This window comes from Rhinoraja longicauda, chromosome 22 (assembly GCF_053455715.1).
Source record: "Rhinoraja longicauda isolate Sanriku21f chromosome 22, sRhiLon1.1, whole genome shotgun sequence".
NCBI lineage: Eukaryota > Metazoa > Chordata > Chondrichthyes > Rajiformes > Arhynchobatidae > Rhinoraja > Rhinoraja longicauda.
In genome coordinates this window covers 34,613,537-34,631,469 of record NC_135974.1, presented here as the reverse complement: position 1 = coordinate 34,631,469, position 17,933 = coordinate 34,613,537, and the positions used below count along the sequence as shown (strand labels likewise).

The 17,933-nt window shown below is 49.7% G+C and overlaps 1 protein-coding gene across 3 annotated transcripts in view; it reads left to right on the top strand.

Annotated features, from left to right (window-relative positions):
* The first annotated feature begins 841 nt into the window (after nucleotides 1-841).
* Nucleotides 842-17,933, top strand: part of LOC144604554 (zinc finger and BTB domain-containing protein 46-like) — a 48,170-nt gene continuing 31,078 nt past the window's right edge. For 2 of the 3 annotated variants that reach the window (XM_078419110.1, XM_078419108.1), the window contains exon 1: nucleotides 842-1,078. The gene's annotated coding sequence lies outside the window, so the exon portion shown is untranslated. The remainder of the gene's footprint in view (nucleotides 1,079-17,933) is intronic. The other variant, XM_078419109.1, reaches the window with a different exon arrangement.

Sequence of the window (17,933 nt, the reverse complement as noted above, 5' to 3'; positions counted from 1 at the left end):
CATCCGCCCAGCCATGCATCAGCACCAATGCATCCCCAGCCATGCATCAGCACCAGGGCATCTCCCCTGCAGCAACAGCGTATGTGCACGGGGCAGTGGCCAGTCCCAGCCATGCATCAGCACCAGCAGTGCATCCACCCCAGCCATGCATTAGCACCAGTGCATTTTCCCTGCAGCAGCAGTGTTTGTGACGGGGTATCCACCCCAACCATACATTAGCACCAATGCATCCTCCCCCGGCCATGCATTGACACCAGTGCAGCATTCCCAGCCATGCATTAGCACCAGTGCATTTCCCCTGCAGCAACAGTGTATGTGCACGGGGCAGCGACATCCCAGCCATGCACCAGCAGTGCATCCTCCCCAGCCATACATCAGCACCAGTGCATCCTCCCCAGCCACGCATCAGCACCAGTGCATCCTCCCAGTCATGCATAGGCACCAGTGCATACTACACATCCATGCATCAGCACCAGTGCATACTCCGCATCCACGCATCAGCACCCGTGCATACGCCCCAGCCTTGCATCAGCACCAGTGCATACTCCACATCAATGCATCAGCACCAGTGCGTCCTCAGAGCCATGCATCAGCACCAGTGCATACTCTACAGCCATGCATCAGCACCAGTGCATACTCTACAGCCATGCATCAGCACCAGTGCATCCTCCCCAGCCATGCATCAGCACCAGTGCACCCCCTCCCTCCCTCCAGCGGCGGCGTTGTTGTTGTTGCTGGCGGACGGGGCGAGCAGCCTGCAGGCAGTGGGAGTGGGGGAGTGGGGGGGAGTGGGGGGGAGGGGGGGGAGGCGGGTCTGCCGCTCTACCCACAATACCAGGCTGGCCGTTTCCGCTGGCGGCCGGAGTGGCTTCCTGATGCGCGCGCGGGGCACAGAGAGAGAGAGTGAGTGAGGGGGAGAGTGAGAGAGAGCGGGGCCGCGCGCGGGGAGCGGGACACAGACAGACAGACAGACAGACAGAGAGAGAGAGTCCGCGAGCGCCCGCCCGCCCGCCGTCACCGCCACCAGCACCGGGCCCGCCCGCCCGCCCGCCCACCCACCTACATACATGGGACAGCGGTGAGTGAGGGGATGAGGGGGGTATCAGCCCCGGTCTGCTCCGCGCCCCCACCCCCCGGGAGGGAGGAGGAGGAGGAGGAGGAGGGTGTGAGCCCGGGGGAGGGGGTGGAGCGCGGCCCCGGGGTGGGGGTGAGGGCCGGGCCCAGACAACGAGCGCCCCCGTCCCGGCCCCGGGTAACGCTGAGGCCCCTCGCTCCCCTCACCCGGCCACAGTCTCCCCCACCCCTCCCCCCCATCTCCCCCCCCCCCTCCCCCCCCATCTCCCCCCCCCCTCCCCCCCCATCTCCCCCACCCCTCCCCCCCCCCATCTCCTGTGGGCGGCCGGAGCCCCCCCCCCCCCCCTCCCCGCACAGCGCGGAGTGCGGCCCGGCCCTCATTGTCTCCCCCCTCCCTTCCCTCCCCCCTCTCCCTTCCCCCCTCCCCCCCTCCTTCCCTCCCTCCCCCCCTCCTTCCCTCCCTCCCCCCCTCCTTCCCTCCCTCCCCCCCTCCTCCCCCTCCCCCCCCCCTCCTCCCCTCCCTCCCCCCTCCTCCCCTCCTTCCCTCCCTCCCCCCTCCTCCCTCCCTCCCCCCCTCCTTCCCCCCTCCCCCACCCTTCCCTCCCTCCCCACCCTTCCTTCCCTCCCTTCTCCCTCCCCTCCCTCTCCCCCCTCCCCTCCCCTCTCCCCCCTCCCCTCCCCTCTCCCCCTCCCCTTCCCCCCCTCCCTCCCCATCCCCCCCTCCCCTCCCCCCCTCCCCCCCCTCCCCCCCCTCCACCCCCCCCCTCCTCTCCTCCCCCCCTCCCCCCCCTCCCCTCCCCCTCCCCCCCCCTCCCCTCCCCCTCCCCTCCCCCCCACCCTTCCCTCCCTCCCCTCCCCCCCACCCTCCCTCCCTCCCTCCCCCCCACCCTTCCCTCCCTCCCCCCCCCACCCTTCCTCCCCCCACCCTCCCCTCCCCCCACCCTCCCCTCCCCCCCACCCTCCCTCCCCCCCTCCCTCCCTCCCTCCCCCCCACCCTTCCCTCCCTCCCCCCCCCCACCCTTCCCTCCCTCCCCCCCACCCTTCCCTCCCTCCCCCCACCCTCCCTCCCTCCCCCCCACCTTCCCTCCCTCCCCCCCACCCTTCCCTCCCTCCCCCCCCCCTTCCCTCCCTCTCCCCCACCCTTCCCTCCCTCTCCCTTCTCCCTCCCTCCCCTCTCCCTTCTCCCTCCCCTCTCCTTCTCCCTCCCCTTCTCCTTCCCCCTCCGTTCTCCGTTCTTCCCCCTCTCCCCCCCTCCCCCCTCCCTCCTCCCCTCCCTTCCCCCCTTCCTTCCCCCTCCCTCCTCCCTTCCTTCCTCCTCCCTTCCTTCCCCCTCCCTTCCTTCCCCCTCCCTCCCTTCCTCCCTTCCTTCCCCCTCCCTCCCTTCCCCCTCCCTCCCTTCCCCCTCCCTTCCCCCTCCCTCCCTTCCCCCTCCCTCCTCCCTTCCCCCTCCCTCCTCCCTTCCCCCTCCCTCCTCCCTTCCCCCTCCCTCCTCCCTTCCCCCTCCCTCCTCCCTTCCCCCTCCCTCCTCCCTTCCCCCTCCCTCCTCCCTTCCCCCTCCCTCCTCCCTTCCTCCTCCCTTCCCCTTCCCCCTCCCTTCCCCTCCCTTCCCCCCTCCTCCCTTCCCCCCCTCCCCCCTTCTCCCTCCCTCCCCCCTTCTCCCTCCCTCCCCCCTTCTCCCTCCCTCCCCCCTTCTCCCTCCCTCCCCCCTTCTCCCTCCCTCCTCCTTCCCCCTCCGTTCCTTCCCCCGCTCCCACTTCCCCCTCCCCCACTTCCCATTTCCCCTCCCCACCTTCTCCTTCCCCCCTCCCTCCCCCTCCCTTCCTCCCCCTCCCTTCCCTTCTTCCCCCCTCCCTTCCCTTCTTCCCCCTCCCTTCCTTCTTCCCCCCTTCCCTTCTTCCCCCCTCCCTTCCCTTCTTCCCCTCCCTTCCCTTCTTCCCCTCCCTTCCCTTCCCCCCTCCCTTCCCCTTCTTCCCCTCCCTTCCCCCTTCTTCCCACTCCCTCCCCCCTTCTTCCCCTTTCCCCCTCCCCCCTTCTTCCCCCTTTCCCCCCTCCCTCCCCCTCCTTCCACCTCCCTCCCCCCTCCTCCTCTTCCCCCTCCCTCCCCCTTCTTCCCCCTCCCTCTCCCTTCTTCCCCCTCCCTCCCCCTTCTTCCCCTACTTCCCCCTCCCTCCCCCTACTTCCCCCTCCCTCCCCCTTCTTCCCCCACCTCCCCCCTTCTTCCCCCTCCCTCCCCCGTTCTTCCCCTCCCCTCCCCCTTCTTCCCCTCCCTCCCCCCTTCTTCCCCTCCCTCCCCCCTCTTCCCCTCCCTCCCCCCTTCTTCCCCCTCCCACCCCCCTTCTTCCCCTCCCTCCCCCCTTCTTCCCCCTCCCTCCCCCCTTCTTCCCCTCCCTCCCCCCTTCTTCCCCCTCCCTCCCCCCTTCTTCCCCCTCCCTCCCACCCCCTTCTTCCCCCTCCCTCCCACCTTCTTCCCCCTCCCTCCCACCTTCTTCCCCCTCCCTCCCCCCTTCTTCCCCCTCCCCCCTTCTTCCCCTCCCTCCCCTTCTTCCCCCTCCCTCCCCTTCTTCCCCCTCCCTCCCCTTCTTCCCCCTCCCTCCCCTTCTTCCCCCTCCCTCCCCCCTTCTTCCCCCTCCCTCCCCCCTTCTTCCCCCTCCCTCCCCCCTTCTTCCCCCTCCCTCCCCCCTTCTTCCCCCTCCCTCCCCCCTTCTTCCCCCTCCCTCCCCTTCTTCCCCCTCCCTCTCCCGTCCCTCTCCCTTCCCCCTCCCTCTCCCTTCCCCCTTTTCCTCTCCCTCCCCATCCCTTCCCCCTCTTCCCTTTCCGGCCCCCCTCTCTTTCCTTCCCACCCCCCCTCTCTTCCCTTCCCGCCGCCCCTCTCTTCCCTTCCCGCCCCCCCTCTCTTCCCTTCCCACCCACCCGTTATCCCTCTTTGTCTCCCCCTCCCCTCATTGTTTACCCCCTTCTCTCGCCCTCATTGTCTGCTCCATTCCCTATTGCCTCCCCTGATACCCCCCTCATTGTGTACCCCACTTATCCCTCTTTGTCTCTTTCCCCCCTCCTTCTTCCCCCATCCCTCTTCCCCCTCCCTCTTCCCCTCTCCCTCTTCCCCTCCCTCTTCCCTTCCTCCCCTCCCCCCCATCCTCCCCTCCCCCCCATCCTCCCCTCCCCCCCATCCTCCCCACCCCCCCCATCCTCCCCTCCCCCCCATCCTCCCCACCCCCCCATCATCCCCTCCCCCCATCCTCCCACCCCCATCCTCCTTCCCCATCCTCCTTCCCTCCCTCCCCCCATCTTCCCCCCCCCCCATCCTCCCTCCCCTCCCCCCATCCTCCCACCCCCATCCTCCTTCCCCCATCCTCCTTCCCTCCCTTCCCCATCCTCCCTCCCTCCCCCATCCTCCCTCCCTCCCCCATCCTCCCCTCCCCCCTCCCCCATCCTCCCTCCCCCATCCTCCCTCCCCCCTCCCCCATCCTCCCTCCCCCCTCCCCCATCCTCCCTCCCCCCTCCCCCATCCTCCCTCCCCCCCTCCCCCATCCTCCCTCCCTCCCCCCATCCTCCCTCCCTCCCCCCATCCTCCCTCCCTCCCCCCATCCTCCCTCCCTCCCCCCATCCTCCCTCCCTCCCCCCATCCTCCCTCCCTCCCCCCATCCTCCCTCCCTCCCCCCATCCTCCCTCCCTCCCCCCATCCTCCCTCCCCCCATCCTCCCTCCCTCCCCCCATCCTCCCTCCCTCCCCATCCTCCCTCCCCCATCCTCCCTCCCCCCATCTTTCCTCCCTCCCCCATCCATCCTCTCTCCCCCATCCTCCCTCCTCTCTCACCCCCCATCCTCCCTCCCCTCTCTCCCCCCATCCTCCCTCCCCTCTCATCCTCCCTCCTCCTCTCTCCCCCCATCCTCCCTCCTCCTCTCTCTCCCCCCCATCCTCCCTCCCCCCCATCCTCCCTCCCCCCCCCCCCCCCCCCCCCCCCCCCGTCCTCTCTCCCCGCCATATGTATTGACAATGGAACAATTTGTGCCTTTTTGTGTAATGTAAAACACCCATCCTTTTCAATGGGGGGTTTCTCATTTTGGTCGGGAAACTTGAATAATTGACTCCAGCTATTGGTGGGGTGATTGTACGTCCACATCCTCCATTCTCTTGGCACCCATCTGCTCCGGCAGTTCAGACACATCAAGCCATTAAAAACTGGAGAGGCAGTTAAATTCTCCCACTTCCTGATTGGAATTTCCAACGAGAACAGAGATATCCCAGAAAGGGCTTTCCCGTTTTCAACGTTTCACTGCTGGTGCCCTTAAATAATTAGTAATACACGCTGCTTCACAGTTCATGTTTTATATCACAGTGCATGAACACTTTGCAGTTGGATTAGAGTTACTGTGATCCTACATTATTTACAGAATAATTGGCTTGGTTTGGGATTTTTTTAAGAGCCTGTAGTCATAGAACTGCAGATGTTGGTTTAAACCGAAGACAGACACAAAAGCTGGAGTAACTCAGCAGGTCAGGCAGCATCTCTGCAAAAAAGGAATAGGTGACTTTTCGGGTCGAGACGCTCCTTCAGAATAGGATACCACAGTAACATGCCCATCGGCCCACATTGTACCGAACATCATGGCAAGCTAAACTGATCTAATTTGCCTGTACATGATCCATATCCCTCTGTTCCCTACTCTTCCATTTGCCTATCTATAAGTCAATAATTTCAGCATCAACATTTGTGCTACGACCTGTTAACCTACATTAAGTTTGATTAATAAGTTTTGAATGCATTAAATGTTGAAATTTGGCAAGGGCATTTGAAATTTGCATTCCCTCTATCTTTGTTGTTGAATTTGTTTGATGCCTTTGTACAATCATGTAATTTAGTATTTTAAGGAAGTTGCATGCATGTGATTATTTTTAAAGTAATTAAGAGTGAGGAACTAGAGACCCAGACAGAGAACTAAAGAAACCCATACAGTAAAAGTCTGGAACAAAGATAAAATAGTTTGTGAAGGAGTGGGGCTCATTAAAGGTAAAACTTGGAACTTGGACTTTGAAACCGATAGCACTGACAGGGTACTAAATGAGTACTGAGCATCTGTCTTCACCAGGCAGGAAGGTGCTACCAATGTAGAATTGAATGAGGAGATAATTGAGACCCTGAATATGTTTTCTTTTAAAAAAAAATGATACCACAGATTGGGATTTTGAGGGGAAACATGGGGGTAATTACTGGTCCCTCATGTTCTTCCAGTGCACCTTGAACATTGGAGAACACCGAGTTTAACCAATGTGAAGGGATATTTTGAAGAAATGTATAAGAAAATAACTGCAGATGCTGGTACAAATCGATTTATTCACAAAATGCTGGAGTAACTCAGCAGGTCAGACAGCATCTCGGGAGAGAAGGAATGGGTGACGTTTCGGGTCGAGACCCTTCTTCAGACATTTTGAGGAAATGTAGTCTGAGGAAGGATCCTGGCCTGAAATGTGAAGCTGGCCACGTCATAGACAATAGGGGGTAATGGTAATTTGGGGTGGCGCAGTGGTCGTTGCTGCTTAACCGCACCAGAGACCCGGGTTCGATCCTGACCATTGGTGCTGTTTGTACGGAGGTTATACGTTCTCCCTGTGACCCCGTGGGTTTTCTCCGGGCGCTCCGGTTTCCTCCCACACTCCAAAGAAGTACAGGTTTGTAGTTTAATTAGCTTCGGTTAAAAAAAAAATGTGAATTGTCCCTAGTGTGCAGGATAGTGCTAGTGTACGGAGTGATCACTGATGGTGCGGACTCGGTTGGCCAAAGGACCTGTTTCCGTGCTGTATCTCTAAAGTCTAAAGTAATGCTTTTCAAATTGGAAGGAGGTGAATAATTCCCCAGGGATCGGTGTTTTTTTATTTTATTGATTTAATGAGCTAGACTTGGGGATGCAAACAATTTCTGAATTTGTGGATGACGCAAAACGTGACAGAATTGTACATTGCTTAGAGATTAGTGATAGATTGCAGTAAAATATAAACTGGCTCTTGCAATGGGCCAATGAAGTTTAATAGAGGGGACATATGTTTTGGTAGGAAGACTGGGGAAGCCATTTAAAGGATGCTGTTCTAAAATGGGTGCAAGAACAAAGGGATGTGAGCACATAACGTTGAATGTGGCAGAAAGACGTGCTGTGCTGGAGTAACAGCGAGTCAGGCAGCATCTCTGGAGAACGCGAATGGGTGACGTTTTGGGTCAGGACCCTTCAGGCACGTTAGGATGAGAATAGTTTGAGCATAATTCTGGGCATTATCAGATGAGACAAGGGATATAAAAGCTGAGAAGCTATGCCGAACCTTTATCAAACATTGGTTCAGCCTCAGCTGGCAAAGTGCTGCGGAAACACAGCTGTTCAGGCAGCACTTGTGGAGGGAATGGGCAGACGACGTTTTGGGTATGAAGAGGGATCCTGACTCCCAAACATCATCTGTGCATCTCCACAGATGCTGCCTGACCTGCTGAGTTCCTCCAGCATTTATATTTTGCTCAAGATTTCTTGCATTTCCATTGTGTTCAACAATCGGACTGGTGGAAATGTAAATATTTGGTTGCCATGTTCATGGAAGAATACACAAGCATGCGAGGGAATCTGGAATCGAGTTGATACAATACAATATATCTTTATTGTCATTGTACAGGGGTACAACGAGATTGGGAATGCGACTTCCATTCGATGCAATAAATTAATTAGCTAATCAACAGTAATTTAGACAGCCCAGAGAAACAAAAGAGGATGATTCCTGTGACGAGGGATGACAGTAACAAGGGTAGGCATTATCAGCGAGGTTTGGTTGGTTTTCGTTTGGAGAAGAGGCATCCAGGAATGGTTTAATTGAAGTTCATAAAATAATGAAGGCTCTGGATCATGTGTGGCTTTTTCTTTGGAGGGGGTCAAGACATAGAACAGGACAGGCCCTATGGCCCACAATGTCTGTGCTGAACACAATGCTAACGTAAACTAATCTCTTCTGCTTGCATGCGATCTTTATCCCTCCATATCTAAAAGCTTCTTAAATGCCACATCTGTGACTCCTTCCACCACGATCCCTGGCAGGAAAACATGTTTAGTGTGTGTGGTTGAAATTTAAAATGCACTGTCTGCAGATTTGGTATAAACAGGTTAAACTGTAGCTTTCAAAGTGGAATAGGTAAATGATAGCGATGAAACATTGAGACAAGTGCAACGACGGGTAAAATTGGTAGTGGTCCTGAGAATTTAGATTTGGGTTTATTATTGTCACGTGTACCGTGGTGCAGCGAAAAACAAAATTTTCTGATCAGATAATACTCTACAATCTAAATACTCGAGTGCAATAGGCAGATCAAAGTGGAAGATACAGAGTGCAGAATATAGTTCTCAGCATTGTGGTGCATCAGTTCCATAGACAGTCCAATGTGCGCAATGGGGTCGAGGTGAATTGGACAGCACCCTAGCTTATGGAGGGACTGTTCAGAGGTACTGGGATTGGAAGTTTAGGATTACTGAATGGAGCATTGCTCTTCTCTCTCTGTTCTGCTTCATCTCCGAATATTTATATCTCCTCCGGTCAGATCAGCTGCAAATAGCAAGCCTTCGTCATCCTCTTTCAGCCAGTCATTTATTGGGTCTCTCTTGATTTTCACCCGATCACAGACATTCTCTTTGTTCACTCTACACCCCAACCACAAGTTACCTAAAACATCCTTGATTCAAACCTTTTCCTAGTTGTGTTAAAAGTGCATTGGCCTGAAATGTCATCCTTATTTCTTTCTCCGGATATGCTGTCTCACTTGCTGAATCTTTATACCATCTTTATACCATTTTCTGTTAGTATTCCATGATTGGTGCAATACTTAAAGATTACATTCAGAATGCATAAAAAATTCAGAATAGATAAAAAAAATGTGTTTAATTATTAAATAAAAGATACAAAGTGCTGGAGTAACTCAACAGGTCAGGCAGCACCCCGGAGAAAAATGATAGGTGACGTTTCGGGTCGGGACCCTTTAGACTGGTTAGGGGGTGGGGTGGGGGGGGGGGGGGAAAGAAAGGTGGAAGAGGGGAGGGGCAGGACAAAGCTTGACCCACTGAGTTACTCCAGCACTTTGTGTCTTTTTTTTTGTTGTAAACCAGCATCTGCAGTTCATGTGTCTACGTTTAGACGACTGATATGAATAAATAAATCTATTCAGCTGTTCTGCGTTTGCCACTTCCAATTTTAACTGGATAGGCAACATTTCAGGTTGGGACACTTCCGAGTGATTATGGTTAGGGGAGAGAAAGCTGGAAGAGAGGTGGGGGTGGGACAAAGCCTGGCCCACTGAGTTACTCCAGTATTTTGTGCCTTTTTCTTTTGTAAACTAGCAACTGCAGTTTCTGTTTCTACATTTCATTTTTCCAAGATAAGTAACGAACAAATAGATCACCCATTCAGTTGTTTTGCATTTGTCAGTTTTCCAATTTTCAATGCTAAACCTAATTTGACTACTTGATGTACAGCTTGGTCTGTTGGAATCAACAATGTACCAGATGGTAAAACCACTGGAGATCTGGGATCTTGAGAGGCCACAAAAGGTCCTGAAGCCAAATCCCTGGATGTTTTTAGAAAAGATCTGTAGTGCATTGATGATAGTATTTAAAAATATCGTTAGGCTGTGTAAATCTGGATATTTTTGAACATGCTGCATACAAACATGCCCCGTGGCTCACGTTTTGTTTAGAGATACAGCGCGGGATTGGCGGGACTGACATATGACAAACGAATGGGTCAACTGGGCTTGTATTCACTGGAATTTAGAAGGATGAGAGAGGATCTTATGAAAACATAAAATTCTTAAGGGATTGGACAGGCTAGATGCATGAAAAATGTTCCCCATGTTGGAGGAGTCAAGAACCAGGGGTCACAGTTTAAGAATAAGGGGTAGGCCATTTAGGACTGAGATGAGGAAAAACTTTTTTCACCCAGAGAGTTGTGAATCTGTGGAATTCTCTGCCACAGAAGGCAGTGGAGGCCAATTCATTGGCTGTTTTCAAGAGAGAGTTAGATTGAGCTCTTAGGGCTAAAGGAATCAAGGGATATGGGGAGAAAGCAGGAACGGGGTACTGATTTTGGATGATCACCCATGATCGTATCGAATGGCGGGCGAAGGGCCGAATGGCCTACTCCTTCAACTATTTTCTGATTCTATGACACAGGTCATTCGACCCACTGAGCAAGTGCCGACCAGCGATCACCCATACACTAGTTCTATCCTACACATTAGCGAACAATTTACCAAAGCCAATTAACCTACAAATCTGTACTTCTTTGGGATGTGGTAGGAAACCGGTGCACCTGGAGGAAAACCCACGTGTCCATGCAGGCAGCACCCATAGTCAGGATTGAACCCAGGTCTCTGGCCCTGTGAGGCAGCAACTCTACTGCTGTACCACTGTGCCACCCTTTGTATGAAGCAGTGCTGAATCATTGCTGAATGGGTGATACATTTGAGGTTTCTTTGTCCATTAAAGGGCGTTTAGCCAAATGCAACATGAAGTTTTTAAATGTATTAATAGAATGCAGGCGCTGTGGTCTGCTGGGGTCATGCACCCCCGATAGGGAGGGAAGGGGGGAAATATGTGAGGAATGCAGACTATTTGAACAAATGCATTCTGAATGTTTTTTGAGGAGAACAGTTTGTGAAACATTTTAAAATCTTTTCCTCCCCCTCCATCTCCATAAATTTCCATTGATTCACTTCCCTATAACTCCAAACTATGTCTTTGAGAATTATGGATATTTGATGCTATAGTGGAAATATATGCTGGGCTCCAAATCTCTTATGTTTACAATATTTCACAGAAACTAAATCAAGCAAGGGTAAAATAACTTGTGGTGGAAAGCGTAAAGTGATCTAAATCTTTTACAAACTATATTTATAATGAGAGATCTTTGGTCTTTTTTGTGTGTGACCTAGGCAGCCATAGAAACAGCAACCTAGAGACAGACTCAAAATGCTGGGGTAACTCAGCAGGTCAGGCAGCATCTCTGGAAAACATGGATAGGTGATGATTCGTGTCGGGACCCTTCTACAAACCCGACCTAAAACATCACCTATCCATTTCCTCCAGAGATGCTACCTGACCCGCTGAGTTATTCCAGCATTTTGTGTCTATATGTTTGGTATAAACCAGCATTTGCAGTTCCTTTTTATTATAGCAATCCAGAGAGGTGTGTTGTGGATATTTAGGTATTCGGAACTGGAGCAATATAAATATATCTATCATTTAAAAAAAAAAATGTAGATTTCAGAAATCCGAATGAAAAACAGTGTTTGAAGCCCTTAGTATGTCAGGCAGCATCTATTGCATAAGATGCCAAGCATGTTGGTGACAAGGGAACAGTTTAAGCTGCCTGTTGCATCATTGCAAAACCATGCCTTATCCATGATTTACAACTTGCATTTTTCCTGCAATTATCAGAGTTGCAGAACAAGAGGGATTAATTTAGAAATCATCACAGGCGTTATTTGGAATGGTCTAATATGAGCAATAATATTGGCTTGTTGTACTTAAGTCAAAACTGGTACGTTTAGTCAACCAAATATGCTTCTGTTTTGGCTTTGAGTATCTTCATAGACCTACCTCAAATTAACGTGCATTAGAAATGACCGCGCCATCCATAATTTGATTAGGAGGTGTAGCGGTAGATTTGCTGCCTTACAGCGCCAGAGACCCAGGTTCGATTTTGACTACGGATGCTGTCTGTACAGATTTTGTACGTTCTCCCCATGACTGTGGGTTTTCTCCAGGTGCTCTGGTTTCCTCCCACACTCTAAAGATATACAAGTTTGTTGTGTGGGTCTCGACCCGAAACGTCACCCATTCCTTCTCTCCCGAGATGCTGCCCGACCTGCTGAGTTACTCCAGCATTTTGTGAATAAATCGATTTGTACCAGCATCTGCAGTTATTTTCTTATACAAGTTTGTTGGGTAATTGGCTTGGTATAATTGCATATTGTCCTTGGTGTGTAGGATAGTGTTAGTGTGCGGGGATCACTGGTTAGCGTGGACTTGGTGGGCTTTAGGGCCTATTTCCACACTGTGTCTCTAGGCTAAACAAAACCTGCAGAACAGCAGTTTCTAATTCTAGGCACAGTTATCTTGGTTCATATAAAGTGAATAACAATGTATCATGTTAAATAATGAAAATGTTTAAACTTCTGATGCTCATAAGATATCAAAAGAATTGCAACATTATACAGAGAGAAAACAGGCGTATGTGCAAATACTTAACTGTAATTATTTTCCAACTGAGAACATTGTAGGAAAAGATTTAATGAATTGTGTGCTCGTGGGCGTTTCTCATTGTAAATATCCTGTTCAGAAAGGGTGGGGTGGTGGGAGGAAACCACCATTAAGTGAGAGCCCTATAACAGTAATATTCAATACTGAGGGTGGGAGTGCTTCGAAGACATTTTGCCTTAGCTTTACTTTTCAGCGAGTGAGGTTTAAAATTACCAGAAGTGGCAATTGAGTTTAGTTTAGTAATACAGCATGGGAACAGTCCCTTTTGCCCACTGAGTTCACGCCGACCATCGCTCGCCCATTTACACTATTTCAATGTTATCCTACTTTCACATCCACTCCCCCTACACATCGGGGGCAATTTACAGAGGCCAAATTAACCTACAAACCCACACGTCTTTGGGATATGGAAGGAAACCGGAGCACCCGGAGGGAAAAATATAGCCACAGGGAGAACCTAAAAATAAACATAAAATACCAGAGTATTTTCATCACTTAGATTACTATTACATAGAACTTAGTTTAGAGTTTGCAGAAGATTACAGACCTGGGCAAAGAACTCCATAAAATGTTTTATTCACATCCTCGCAAGGCAGCACGGTGGCGCAGCGGTAGAGCTACTGCCTTACAGCGCCAGAGACCCGGGTTCGATCCTGACTACGGGTGCTTGTCTGCAAAGTTTGTGCATTCTCCCCGTGACCTTTACTCCAAGATCTTGAGTTTCCTCCCACACTCCAAAGATGACAGGCTTGTAGGTTAATTGGCTTGGTATCAATGTAAAATTGTCCCGTGTATGTAGGGTAGTGTTAATGTGCGGGGATCGCTGGGCGGCGCGTACTCAGTGGGCCAAAGGGCCGGTTTCCGCGCTGTATCTCTAAACGAAACTAATCTGGGCTGAAACAGGGACAACAGAAATGCTTTTAGTAACATTTTGGGGGCGGATGGTAGTTAGCAGTAGCTTCACCGTGATAATTCCATTACCAAAGCTTCTAGAATTTGGGATCAGCATAAATATACAGTCAAGCTTGTGTGAAAACATGGAAATGTTTGTAAATAATTAAAGTTTGAAGAAGGGTTTCAATCCGAGTCGTCACCTATTCCTTTTCTCCCGAGATGCTGCCTGGTCCGTTGAGTTACTCCTGCATTTTGTGTCTATCTTCTGTGTAAACCAGCATCTGCAGTTCCCTCCTACACTTGTAAACAAATCATCTCTCTTCCAATTACAGTGCAGGAGTGTCCTTCATGGAGTCTTGCTTCTCATTTGAACAGGAACATTTTAGAAGCTGTGATATAATCTAAAAACAGTTTACAGTTCAGTTTATTGTCAGGAAAAAAAACCTGCAGATGCTGGTTAAAATCGAAGGTAGACACAAAATGCTAGAGTAACTCAGGAGGTCAGGCAGCATCTCGGGAGAGAAGGAATGGGTGATGTTTCGGGTCAAGACCCTTCTTCAGACTTAGTTTATTGTCACATGTGCCGAGGCACAGTGAATCAATCACTTCAAATAGAACCTGCATAAACTTCGAGATGACATTAGAGCTCACTTTTTTCTTTCAGTGTATTGGTCTTGTTCAAACGAATATTTTATATAGCTACTGCCAAATAGTGAGAAGCTAAAAGAACCCGAACATTCTATTTATTTCCTGACGAAAGCCAGCCATTTAGTTTGGCCATGGTTACAGGAACATTATTTTTTCCAGTAATGTTTGGAGTAGTATTGAATCCTTGTCTCCCTATTTGAGTTTTGATGTTTGGGTATCTTTCTTAAAAGAAGAAAGAACTTTAATAGCATCTGTAATATATTTCGAAATAAGCGAGCAACTTCAGATCATTTTAAATTGAAGCTTAACGTCTAACTGGTGGATTTTGGTCTTTATGGACACTTCAGTTAAGAGCAAAATAAACACTAAAATACCACTTATTTGGAAAATAATGATCCATGTTAAAATTACTATTAGTAGGCTTTGAGATGAGGTAATGTCTCGAGATTTTACAGATTACTCTCATGCAGAAATATTTCAAAATAAATATTTGAAGAGGATATTGTGCAAAGTGTAGTTAAATTTATAAAACTTTTCCAAAAATTAGTTTAATTACGCTGATGAATTATTTAATGTGCATTGACGTCATTTTTAATGCACTTGTGATTAAAGTCATACTGCATGGAAATGGACCCTGCGGTCCAACTTGATTGTTGATCATTTCTTTGAGGCATATCCCTCTAAACCTGTCCTATTCATGTACCTGTCTAAATGTTTTTTAAACGTTGTGATAGTACCTGCTTCAACTACCTCCTCTGGCAGCTTGTTCCATACACCCACCACCCTTTGTGTAAAAAGTTACCCCTCAGGTCCCTGTCAAATCTTCCCTTCCTCACCTTAAACCTATGTCCTCTGGTTCTCGATTCCCCTACTCTGATCTGTGTTACTCGATTTATCTAATCTCCTATATTTTAGTAGGACTAAGAAGAGGATTGAAGGAAAGAGTAAAGTTCCTATAATAATGAGGTTGTTGTGATTGTGGTAAATGTTGGGTTGTATCTATTGGCAAATGCAGCTGCCCTATACGCTGTAATTAATTTTGTTGTTGTGACATATTTTATATTAAGAAATCAAGTTATCTTTTGGATTTGTGAGCTATGTGGAATTCATGAAACCAGTGGGAGTGTTTAGTGTTTTAGTATGTGGTGCAATGATGTGAGAAATGATATTTATCTAGCTCCACTTTGAAATGGCCATTAATTTACGTCGGCCAAAAAAGTTATAAATATTATTCAGTTTACTGTTCCAAGTATCCAGTTGTGGTGTCTAAATGCTTTGTTTATTTTGGGTAGAAATTTCTGATTGCGCATGTATGCAAACTTCATGAACATTTTTTGTTCATTAGATCCAACTCTGAGCCTTTCCTGTTAAATTATACTCTGACCTTGACCAATTAACTTAAAGGATTTGCGCAAACTATTAGTTGCTCCAGTAAGCATACTGATTTTGTTTCTCTTTCTCCAAAGTCCTCTTGTGTCTATTACTTCAGCCATTGTTTGCTTGTTATTGATAAACACATTGCATTTGATAACATTCATATTATTTTGAAGGAACTCAGCAGGTCAGGCAGCACTTGGTGTTTTTTTTGTAAACCAACATCTGCAGTTCCTTGTTTCTACGATTTAGCTGAGGCATTAATTATTTCTCCTTAGTTGGATGGTTAGCCTCCTGTTGCATTTTTTGCCTCATATAGCAGTCATTTATCTTTAAATTTTAAGTGGTATTTTAGTTTTTTGGGGCCCACAAAATGAAATTTGCATCAATACCACGGTTGACATTACAACATGCACACTTGAATCATGAGTGGTGCAATGTAAATGCAATCTTGTCCCACATTTTAATTTCTCCTGTCAATTGCCAAATGATTGTGTTTGTTATGCACAAGTATTGTATCAAAATTGAATGCTGCATTTCCTTCTCCAGCATTATTTTCTACACTTCAGAAATACCTCTCAATAAAATGTTTTGAAACATAGTGACAGTATGAAAGAAGGGTCTCGACCCGAAACGTCACCCATTCCTTCTCTCCCGAGATGCTGCCTGACCCGCTGAGTTACTCCAGCATTTTGTGTCTTCCTGTGACAATATGAAATACATTCTACAAATGCACTTGCTTGCTGTGTTATTAGTTTCTGCCCACATACATTTGTGGCAAGAAGAAAAATGACATGACATTAATTTGAAAATAGGGCAGATTTATTGCTTTTGAATAAAGTGTGTAAATTTTCAATTCAGCTGGTTCCTCCAAATGTGCTATTTGGACTCATAATTCGTGCTTGTGCAACAGTTTTGTGAACTCAGTACTAAGTTCTGGCAATAAATTAGAGTAAGTGCATTTTAAACATCACTTGATGGTTCATTCAATGGGAATTGGAGGACAAATATGCAGGGAGATTGCAGAGAGCTGCAAGGATAATGGAGTTGTCATAGCAGGGGATTTTTACTTTCCTAATATAGACTGGGACTGTCATAGTGATAATAAATTTAAATGTGTCCAGGGACGTTTCCTCTGGCAGTATGTAGAGGGCTCTGTATAAAGCACTAAAGCCTGGCCTATTCTTGGGAAATAGGACAGGGCCGTGACTGAGGTGCCAGTGGGGGAGCACTTTGGGACTGGTGACCATTGTTCTAGTTTTAAAGCGGTTGTGGAAGAAGCAGAACTGACTTACAAGTCAATGTGCGAATTGGGGAAGGCAAATTTTAATGGTGTTGGACCGGAGCCTGCAAAAGTTGATCAGAGTAGATTTTGTCCTGTGGGCAGAGGGACATCTGGTAAGTGGAAGGCTTGTGAGATAGTGAGAGGTCAATATCGGTGTACTGTTGTTAGAGTGAAGGGAAAGGCTGGCAAGATTAGGGGACTCTGTATTATGAGGGTTTGATTCTTCTTTGTATGGCGTATGGTATGCACAGCCTAAAGTTGTGGGTCAAGGGTAGACATCCAGGCCAGGGCAGCATCAGTTGCTGGGTGGATGGCCTTGAAAAGCCTCAGTGAGCAGTCGTTCACAATGTGTGGGATGGTCTGGTCTGGATATCTGCAGTCGCAAGCAGGGCTGTCTGTCATCCCCCAGGTGCAAGTGATGGGCTGTCCTTGCTTGGAGGGTGCGGATCCTGTTCAGCGTTAGCCCTTGCTTGCGATGGAGGTCAAATCCCGGTGGTTTCACTGGGGGGTCTGATGACATCTCCGTTGTTGGTGTTGGCATCTTTCCAGGCTCTGCGCCACTCAGTCTTGGGGTCAAAGTCTTCCAGGGATTTGGCTGAAGACCAGAAGGATTTGCGGGACTTCAGGCGCATGTTGGGCAGATTGTTCAAGTCTGCATGGATGGGAAGGTCAGGGTTAGCCTCGATGGTGCACCAATCTTTCAACATCCTCTCCCTTTTGCGTATGCTGGGAGGGGCGATGTGAGAGAGGACATGGAGCCACTGCAAAGGTGTTGACTTAAGCATCCGCATTGCAGAGTTAAGGACTCGTTTGGTGTGGCAGCTATTAGCCCAAGCTGTTGAGCAAAACTCGGCTGTTGAGTAGACTAGGGCTATGCATTGGATCCCCAGCTGTTGCCTGCAAGTTTCCTGATGATGTTGACCCTTGCTTTCAGTTTATCAGCCACTCTCTTCAGGTGTTCACTATAGGCGAGGGTGTGGTCCAGGGTGACTCTGAGGTACTTGGGGAATTCCTCATTCTTCACCGGCTTACCACAATTTGAGTGAAAGATACAGCATGGAAACAGGTCCTTCAGCCCATCAAGTCCACGTCGACGATCGATCACCCGTTCACACTAGCTCTTGTTATTCCACTTTCTGATCCACCCCTGACACACTAGGGGCAATTTACAGAGGCCAATTAACCTACAAACTTGCACACCTTTGGAGTGTGGGAGGAAACCAGAGCACCCGAGGAAACCCACGCAGTTACAGGGAGAACGTGTAAACTCCACAGAGACAGCACCTGAGAACCTGGGTCTCTGACACTGTGATTCAGCAGCTCCTACCAGGTGCACCACTGTGCTGCTCGAGTTGTATTTGAAACTTCACACAGACAGC